Source organism: Otolemur garnettii, unplaced genomic scaffold, assembly GCF_000181295.1.
Source record: "Otolemur garnettii isolate 467f Iridium unplaced genomic scaffold, OtoGar3 scaffold00087, whole genome shotgun sequence".
NCBI lineage: Eukaryota > Metazoa > Chordata > Mammalia > Primates > Galagidae > Otolemur > Otolemur garnettii.
Genome location: NW_003852482.1, coordinates 7,938,440 through 7,946,865, shown reverse-complemented (window position 1 = coordinate 7,946,865; position 8,426 = coordinate 7,938,440).

Below are 8,426 nucleotides of genomic sequence, written 5' to 3'. Positions count from 1 at the left end.
AGTGAGACATCATCTCTACTAAAAATAGAAAAACTAATCAGATGTTGTGACAGGTGCCTATAGTTCCAGCTACTTGTGAGGCTGAGGCAGGAAGATTCCCTGAGCCCAAGAGTTTGACGTTGCTGTGAGCTATGACGCCATGACACTCTACCCAGGGCAACAGAGTTGTGGTTGTTTTGTTTTGATTGCACAACCCTAGAGCAGGAGGCCAGAGTGTCTCAAAATACAAACAAACAAACAACTAGGCAGGCATGGTGGTATGCACATGTAGTCTCAGCTACTTGGGAGGCTGAGGCAGGAAGATCACTTGACCTCAGGTATTCTAGGTTACAGTGAGCTATATGATGATGTCACTGCACTCCGGCTTGGGTGACAGAGTGAGACCCAGTCTTGAAAAAAGTAAATGAATGAAAACAATTTTAAATTAAAATAAAGTTAAAAATTCCATCACCCAGATAAGAAGGGGAGAAAAGGGAAAACAAGTCAACCAGTTAAGGCTTTGACTCCCATCCTCACATCTACAAAATATTCACAGCTGAACATGGAGATCGGTGTTAGGCTGAAGAGCTAGCACTGCAGCCTCCCCAAGCTGACACAGGAAACTGACCATCCACCATCCCTCCTGTCTCTCTGACTTCTGGCTCCTGGCAGCTGGAATACTGAGTCTCTGGCCACTCACCCCTGCTGGGAGTGGGATGAGGTCACCAGCTGAGCTCCTGGGCCCTGCTGGCTCCCTGGGCTTTGTCCCCATTCCAGCTCCCAACCCTACTGGGATGAATTTCCACCTAGATCTCAGCCCTAAGCCCCAGCCATTCCTCCATCATGCCTCTCTTCTTGAGAAATCTCCATTAACTGGCCCGAGCCAGCCCTGTGTGAGCCCAGGGTGGGGTGCAGCCACTAGCCTGCCCTACTGCCCTCAAGGAGCCGCCAATCTTCTGGGGGAGCTGCAGAGCCCAAAATCCAGGTTCCAGTATGGCAGAGCAGGTTTGCTGAGAATCTCTGTTTTCCTAGATTTCTGGCTGTGCTCTGGGCTGAATTCCCTGGTTAGGCCACAGCTCTGAGCTGTAGGAAACCAGCCCTGTGGTTGTTTTGTTTTGATTGCACAACCCTAGAGCAGGAGGCCAGAGTGGACATCTGCTGTTTTGGCCAGCCCAGCACCCATGGCCCCACTTTCTGGCAAAAGCCCCCCAGTGGCCTCATGGGGAAATCCCCCCCATGTTTGCAGCCTGGGGAGTAGGCGGTCAGTCCAGATTCCCTGATCCTTTCTTGCCAGAGGATGGGCTTTGTCTTAGTCTGTTTTTTGTTACTCAGAATACCTGTAACTAGGTAATTTATAAAGAAAAGGAATTTATTTCTAACAGTTATGGAAGCTAAGAAGTCCAAGGTCACGGGGCCACATCTGGTGAGAGCCTTCTTGTTGGTGGGGACTGTGCCGAGTCCCGAGGTGGCACAGGGCATCACATAGCTCAGGTCTCTCTTCCTCTCCTGATAGAGTCACCAGTTTCCCACCCATAATAATTAATGCATCAATCCACAGATAAATTAATCTATTCTGGAGGCCCAGAGCTCTCAAGATCCAAACACCTCTTAGAGCTCCTGCCTCTTAGTACTGCCACATTGGGGATTGCGTTTCCAACACAGGAAATTTGAGGGACACATTCAAACCAGGCCCGTGGCCCAGCTTGGTCACCAGCTCTCCCACCCTGAGGAGAGAAGCTCATTCTTCATCCTGATGGCAGATCCGGTTTCTATCTCGCTGAGGCCTGCCTGGTTTTCCTGATTCCTTCTGTTCTCTGAGCCCCCTCAGTCTCAAGGTGAACAAAGGCCATTTCTGTTGCTTATGACCACAGAAACCCGACTGATTAGACAATGAATCATACTAATTCTCCTCTGACTCACCACATGACCCTGGGCAAGATGACCCTTCTCTGAGGCTCAGTTTCCCCTTCTGCACATCTGAGCTCACCTCCTATGCTGACACCCCACACCCCCATGGCTGCTTTGACCATCACAGCAGAGTTGGACTAGAGTATCCACTATTGACGATTAGCTGGATGAGGGCTCCTCTGCCTTGTCCCAGAGGTCCAGAGGTCGTGTTTGGTGGAAGAGAGGCGATAACAGCAGAGAAGCCTTAGAGCTGCCTCCTCCCATGTGTAGTAGTGTCATCAAGGTAAATGTCTCCCTACCCAGGCCCTCTTATGGTCAGCTAAGCTATTGCTATAACAGGACAGTGATCCAGCTCTCTCTAAGCCATTGTACTTCGAATTTTTGAGATTCTTATAAAGACTGGACACTCTCCTCAAACCAAATAACCCCATCTCTCTCTCTCTCTCTCTCTCTCTCTCTCACACACACACACACACACACACACACGCTTACTTTAATGTACAGCTTCCAGAGGAGGGCTAGGGACAACCTTCAGCTGCCTATCTTGACCCTAAGGGGTTTGGCCTCTGGGTGTCTAGAACAAGTCACCAGCTTGGGCACATGAGCGCAGTGGCTGGGCCCTGTGCCAGGTGTTTTGTTAGCATCAGCTCATTTTTGCTCATCCACCCAAAGAGGACAGCATCTGTGGCGGAGCTTGCTGTGCTCCACCAAAGCCCAGGTCATGGCTTTCCTCCCGGCACTCTTTTGGGGTTAGGAGTAGCCACACAGTGAGCTCTGAGCAGAAGGTGAGCTGAAGTGGTAAGCCCCCAGCCCCTTTTAGTCTGGCACCAAACATCCTTCCATGCCACCTCTACTCTCTCTTTCCCCTTCCACATGCTTACTACAGAGGAGAATAGGCCCTGGATGATGACAGAACCCCAGGGTGCAGGAGCCTGGGCCCCAGAGTGGCCACATGGAGCAAGACCCTTGCCTCTCTCCCCTGTGGGCCCACGGTAGACTGTAATGTGAATAAGAAATGAACTTTTTGGTGGTGGGGGGGGTGTCCGTTTTTACATCTATTATGACTAATATAACATTTTTATCATCCCCATCCAGGGAGGTTCTTATCAATTTTAAAGGAATTCATCTTAGGGCTCCTTTAAAATAGCCCCTCCACTGGGGTCCCTGTAGCTGGAGCATCTGTCTTAGGCCGAGCCTAGTGCCTGGCTGAACCTCAAGGCAACTTCTCCAGGGCCTTGATTTATGGTGACTCTGGGCTTCACCCCTTGCCCTCGGGCCCCCACCTGAGCTCTCTTCATTTCCTCTTGTCTGTAGTCTGTGGCCTTCTTTTCCATCCAGTGGCCTCCCATTTGCTTTGGCTATTGTCTGGGTGGAAAGATCAGGGTTCAGGGGTCAGCTGTATCTGTTTTTTTTTTTTTCCATCTCCATGACAAATAGCTCCCTGTGGGCAGGCCCAGGCTGGCCCATGGTGGATTTTCTCCTGCCCCTGCAGAAGAGCACACAGGGGCTGCTTCTGAAATGCTGTGGTTGGTCTTTGCAATTCCATAGCAGGGAAGGCCCTGAGAGGGTTGGTTCCAGAATCCCATTTTCCAGAGGCACTTAGATTCCAGAGAGATAACCTGGCTTCTGCTCACAGCTTGTTTCCTAGAGCCCAGGCTGCCTGGCTGTGGCCTCAGTTCCCAACCAGAAGCAGCACTCTGGTCCCTGCCTAACTCCCATGGCTGGGAGACAGAGAGACAGGCCAATGCCCATTCCATTCCCACTGGGGAAAACTCTTTCCATAACCATTTCTCAGAGGAAAGACCCCCCTTCCACCTTTTTAATAATTAAATGGGCCTCCAAACTACCAGTTACCAAATCCTTTAGCCCTTGGTAATTATCCAATTCTACTTACTGTGTGTCAGGCCCATGCTAAGCTGTTTACATCCTAGATTTGACTTATGGCTCATACCAACCCCTGGGTATGGATTACTTGACCCATTGTACAGATCAGGAAGTTGAGGTTCAGAGTGCCTGCGGCCCACCAGCCCCCAGGACCAGCTGTGAAGGCAGTGGCAGGGGCCAGCCATGCTCCTGCTGTCCAGACCTGGTCCCCACGCCCCCATGCCCCTAGCAATGGGAGAGATCCCTGCGGTGGGGGGGGGGGCATAAGGAAGCAGCTCCCTCCCCAAAGGGCAACTGGGGTTCCAAGCTCCTCACGTGGTTGCCTCCCTCTGTTTTGTTCCTCTGGCCCTCTGCACCATTGCCAGTCTGTCTGACTCCGCCCTTGAACCTGTCCCCTCTCCCTCTCTGGTTTCCACCTCTGTGTTGTTTCTCCAGAGCACTCCCAGGGAGCTCTGCCTGTCGGAGATTGTGTGCTCACTTTGCAAAACAGCAGAAATTTATCGCCCAAGTAATTGATCATGGTGCTTTTGCCTCCTCCATCTCTCTCAGTCTCCTAATTCCCTTCTCCCGCTCTTCCTTCTCTTTTTTCTAAGCGCGCCATCTGTGGTGTCAGAGAGAAGGAAGCCAAGGGGGGGTGTTTCTAGTCCCAATTCTGCCAATTACAAGTCACATGAACCTCAGTTTCCCCATCCATGAAACAGAGAAGCTAATAATACCTGCTGACAGTGCATGGGCACCGTGGCTGCTGGGCTGTGAGGAGCACCCATGCAGCGTGACCGCACCCCCTACCCAGCAGCCCTGGGATGGGTAGAGGGTGGGACAAGGGCCTTCTTTCAGGTAGGGGAATCAGAGTCCAGAGAGCTCAAGCCATCTGTTCAGTATCACAGAACTGGTAAGAAGCAACCCCGGGGCTTGAACCCAGCTCAGCTGTGTGGCAAAGCCCAAACCATTAGGCGACCCTGCCTCCTCCACCCTAGGACCAATCAGAAATGAGGCGACCTTCACCAGGCCTCCCCCATTCCACTTCATCTTGGAGCTAGCTATGGGGAGGAGGAGAGGTAATTGGCGAAGGGCAATGCTTTGCAAACTGTCTAGCACCAAGAGGGCAGAAGGAAACTTCACAGTCATTTCCACCACTCTTCAGCACTGGCCGTGCTCTGCTCTGCGATCAGGCCCTTCAACTGTCCAGGGTACTCTCTGGGACCTAAGAGCTCCCCTGACCTTCAGATTCCTCTTTTCCTTCCAAAAAAGCTGCATGAACAGGGGCCTCCTGTCAGTCAGGTCCCCGCACTTGCCAGTGTCTTGGAAGGCCCATAGAACCTTAAAGAATGACCCACAAAAGGATTCTGAAAAGCACTTCACTTGCCCTTGCAAGGCTGATGAAGCACCACGCCCAGCGGCCCAGGTTCCCCCGGCTTAACCCTGCAGGCCTGGGCTGGAAACTGCCCTCCTGACCCCTCCTCCTCCTCGAGCGCTGCCCCCGTCTGTTCAGTTGGGGGAGGGGCACATACTTCCAGGGGGCAACTTGTTTTTCCCTTCCCTTCTCAGTCTAGCTTTTTCTCCATCTCTCTTTCCTGGCCCTGTCCCGCAGGTATAGGCTTGCTTCCCTCCCATGCGTGGTCCCCAAGGCCAAGCACAGCTCCGTGGGTGCATCCAAGGGCGCCTCTGCACTCTGCGCCCCAGCCTCCTCCCTTCCCTTCAGGGGCTGCACCAGGCAGGGCGGTGGGCGGCTCGGGGCGGCGGGCAGGGCTGTCCCTCTCTCAGCCCCTCGGGCTGCCTGCTCTCGCCTGGCAGGCGAAGATGAGAGCGGCTGCAGGGCTAAGAGCGAGGCGGCAGCACACAGAACAAACAGAATTTTTTTTTTGCAACTAGAGGGGGAAGCACAGAGCTAAAAATAAAACGAAAAGATCAGTATCTGTCAGTCTGACAGCTGATTGGCTGCTCGGAGATGCATATAATTACCAGCAACTGGCGCTGGGTAGGCAAAGCCGGGAGAAACTGCTGAGACGAGGTTAGGATTTAACCTTTAAATTCTGGAGCCACCGGAAACCGAGGGGAGGACGACGGGGCGTTGGTGCTAATGAGGCTGGGGTGGGCGGGGGTGGGGGGGGTCGCTTAGGCTTGGTAGGCCCCGGGGGCTCCCCTGGGAAGGCCCTGGGAGCCCTCCGCCCCAGGCTGCCTCCACCCTCAGATTGGAAGCGTCCTGATTGGGCGGCCAGGGGGCGGTGGTGCTTCTCCCCGCCCAGCTGGGGGTGTTGTCTTAGGGAAGTTAGGGTCTCACCTGGGAGGCAGGGAGGGAGGGCTGCCTGGAGCCCTGGGCCCCTCCCCGACTGGCGCACCCCATCCCCACCCACATTCCTCTGCCTTTCCTGCCTGATGTTGATTTCTGCAACCCATCTCCGCTCCCCTCCTTCCTTCACCCGAGTCACCCCTGTTCCCTCACCCCTGTTCCCTGGGGCTCTATTTCCTGCCCTACCTACGAAGGGCACCTGGGGCTTGTCTGAGATCCTTGGACTTGGACAAAAAGTGCAGGAGTGAAGGAATGCTGTGTGCTCACTAATCCTGTTTAATCTATCAAATGGGGGTGATGATAGTAGGGCCCACCTGGCCACTGGGCAGATGCCATGGGTGATTTAGGCCCAGTCTTGCATCTTGATTCTGTCACCTGGGCCAGGAGTCAGGAGATCCAGGTTGTCCAGTTGGAATTCTCGCTTTCTCTCTGAGTTCTGGTCTCCCCATGTATGAATTGAGAGAAGTGCCTGCCCTCTGACCTCCCTTGGTGGCCTTGGGGAACTGAGATGGCACCTGCTTGGGGAGGTAGGAAGGAACCTTTACAGCTCCTGAGACTACCACTTTTTTCCAGGCCTTGCCCAGACTGTGACCTCTGCCTGGAACTCCTTTCCTTTCTAGTCTAGCCCTTCCCTCAGTGCCTCTTCCTCCAGGAAGCCCTCCTTGATGCCCCAGCAGGTCCTCTTCTGTTGTCTGCGTTTCTCACCTCACTGCAGCAGACCCTGACCATCTGTTTTGCACACAAAGCTGTGAACCCCATGAGGGCAGGAAGCACTCAGTTGATTGCTGGGCAAGGGTCTGACCCAGACCAGCTCAGGAAGTGAGACACCCCTCGGAGGGGGCCACACAGATGTAGAAGCCACCTTGGCCACACAACCCAGGCCTGGGGCAGCCTCGGTTTTGGGGGAACCATCTTTCCCCAGTACATCAGTGAGGAGCCAAGCTTGCCCCTGGTGCTACAGAACTCTGGGCTCTGTCTTCTGAGCCCTAATACCCAGGGGAAGCTGCCTCTTGTGTGTGCCTCCTGTGGGGCAGGAGTAAGCATGGTTCAGGCCTTGTTACCTCCTCCTAGGAAAGTTCTCTGGGGTGGTGCCCATAGCTCAGTGGGTAGGGCACCAGGCACATACACCAAGGCTGGCAGGTTCGAACCTGGCCGGGGCCAGCTAAAACAACAATGACAACTGCAACAAGAAAAGAACAGCCAGGCCTTCTGGCAGGAGCCTGTAGTCCCAGCTACTTGGGTATGGGCAAGAGGATCACTTGAACCCAAGAGTTCGAGGTTGCTGTGAGCTGTGATGCCACCGCACTCTACTGAGGGCAACATAATAAGACTCTGTCTCAAAAAAAAGGAAGTTCTCTGGTTTACCTGCTCAGCCCTGGCCCTTTCCCTTGTTGGGGTGGGATGCAAAGGGCAGGGGTAAAGAGGCAAAGGAAATGATAATGGCTGACACTGCAGTAGCCTAGCGCCATGTCTGCCTGTCTCATATGCTTTACAGGGATTATTTCCTGGAATCCCCACAACAGCTCCTTGAAGGTGGTACAGTTGTTATCGGTGATTTGCAAATGAGGAAACTGAGGCACAGAGTAGTCAAGCAATGTGCCCAGAGCCCCATGGCTAGGAAGGACAGAGGCTGGATCCAGCCCAGCCCTCTGTCTCCTGAGGACAGGCCCAGCAGCTCCGCCTCTCTGATAAGGATAGAGGGGAGAGAGGGAAAGGAGATATTTCTGAAGCAACTACCATAAGACCTTCTGGGCAACATTTTTGTGTATGGTGTGCAAAGGAATTCCCCTTTGGTGTGTCTTTGAAAGATTTCAGGAAGATTTTAAACTGCTTTCTCATCCCTCTGTTATTTCTTTACAGCCTCATGTCTGAATCTGTTTGTCTCTGAATTCACTGTCTCCCTGCATCAGGCAGTGAACTTGGTGAGGCCTTAGCCTTGTCTTTCCCATTCATTGCTGACTCCCCAGCATCCAACACCAGCCCTGCATGGAGTCTATGGTCAATAAAGCTTTGCTGGACACATTTCAGATGAAGAGACTGAGGGTCAGAGAGATTGCATGGTTTGTCAAAGATTTGTCTGACTCCAGAGCCCAAATTTTGACTACCGCCCCACCACAGCCATTTGAGAGACCACATTTTTTTTTTTTTTTTGAGACAGAGCCTCAAGCTGTCCCCCTGGGTAGAGTGCCGTGGCCTTACAGCTCACAGCAACCTCCAACTCCTGGGCTCAAGCGAGTCTCCTGCCTCAGCCTCCCAAGTAGCTGGGACCACAGGCGCCCGCCATAACGCCCGGCCATTCTTTGGTTGCAGCCATCATTGTTGTTTGGTAGGCCCAGGCTGGACTCGAACCCGCCACCTTAGGTGT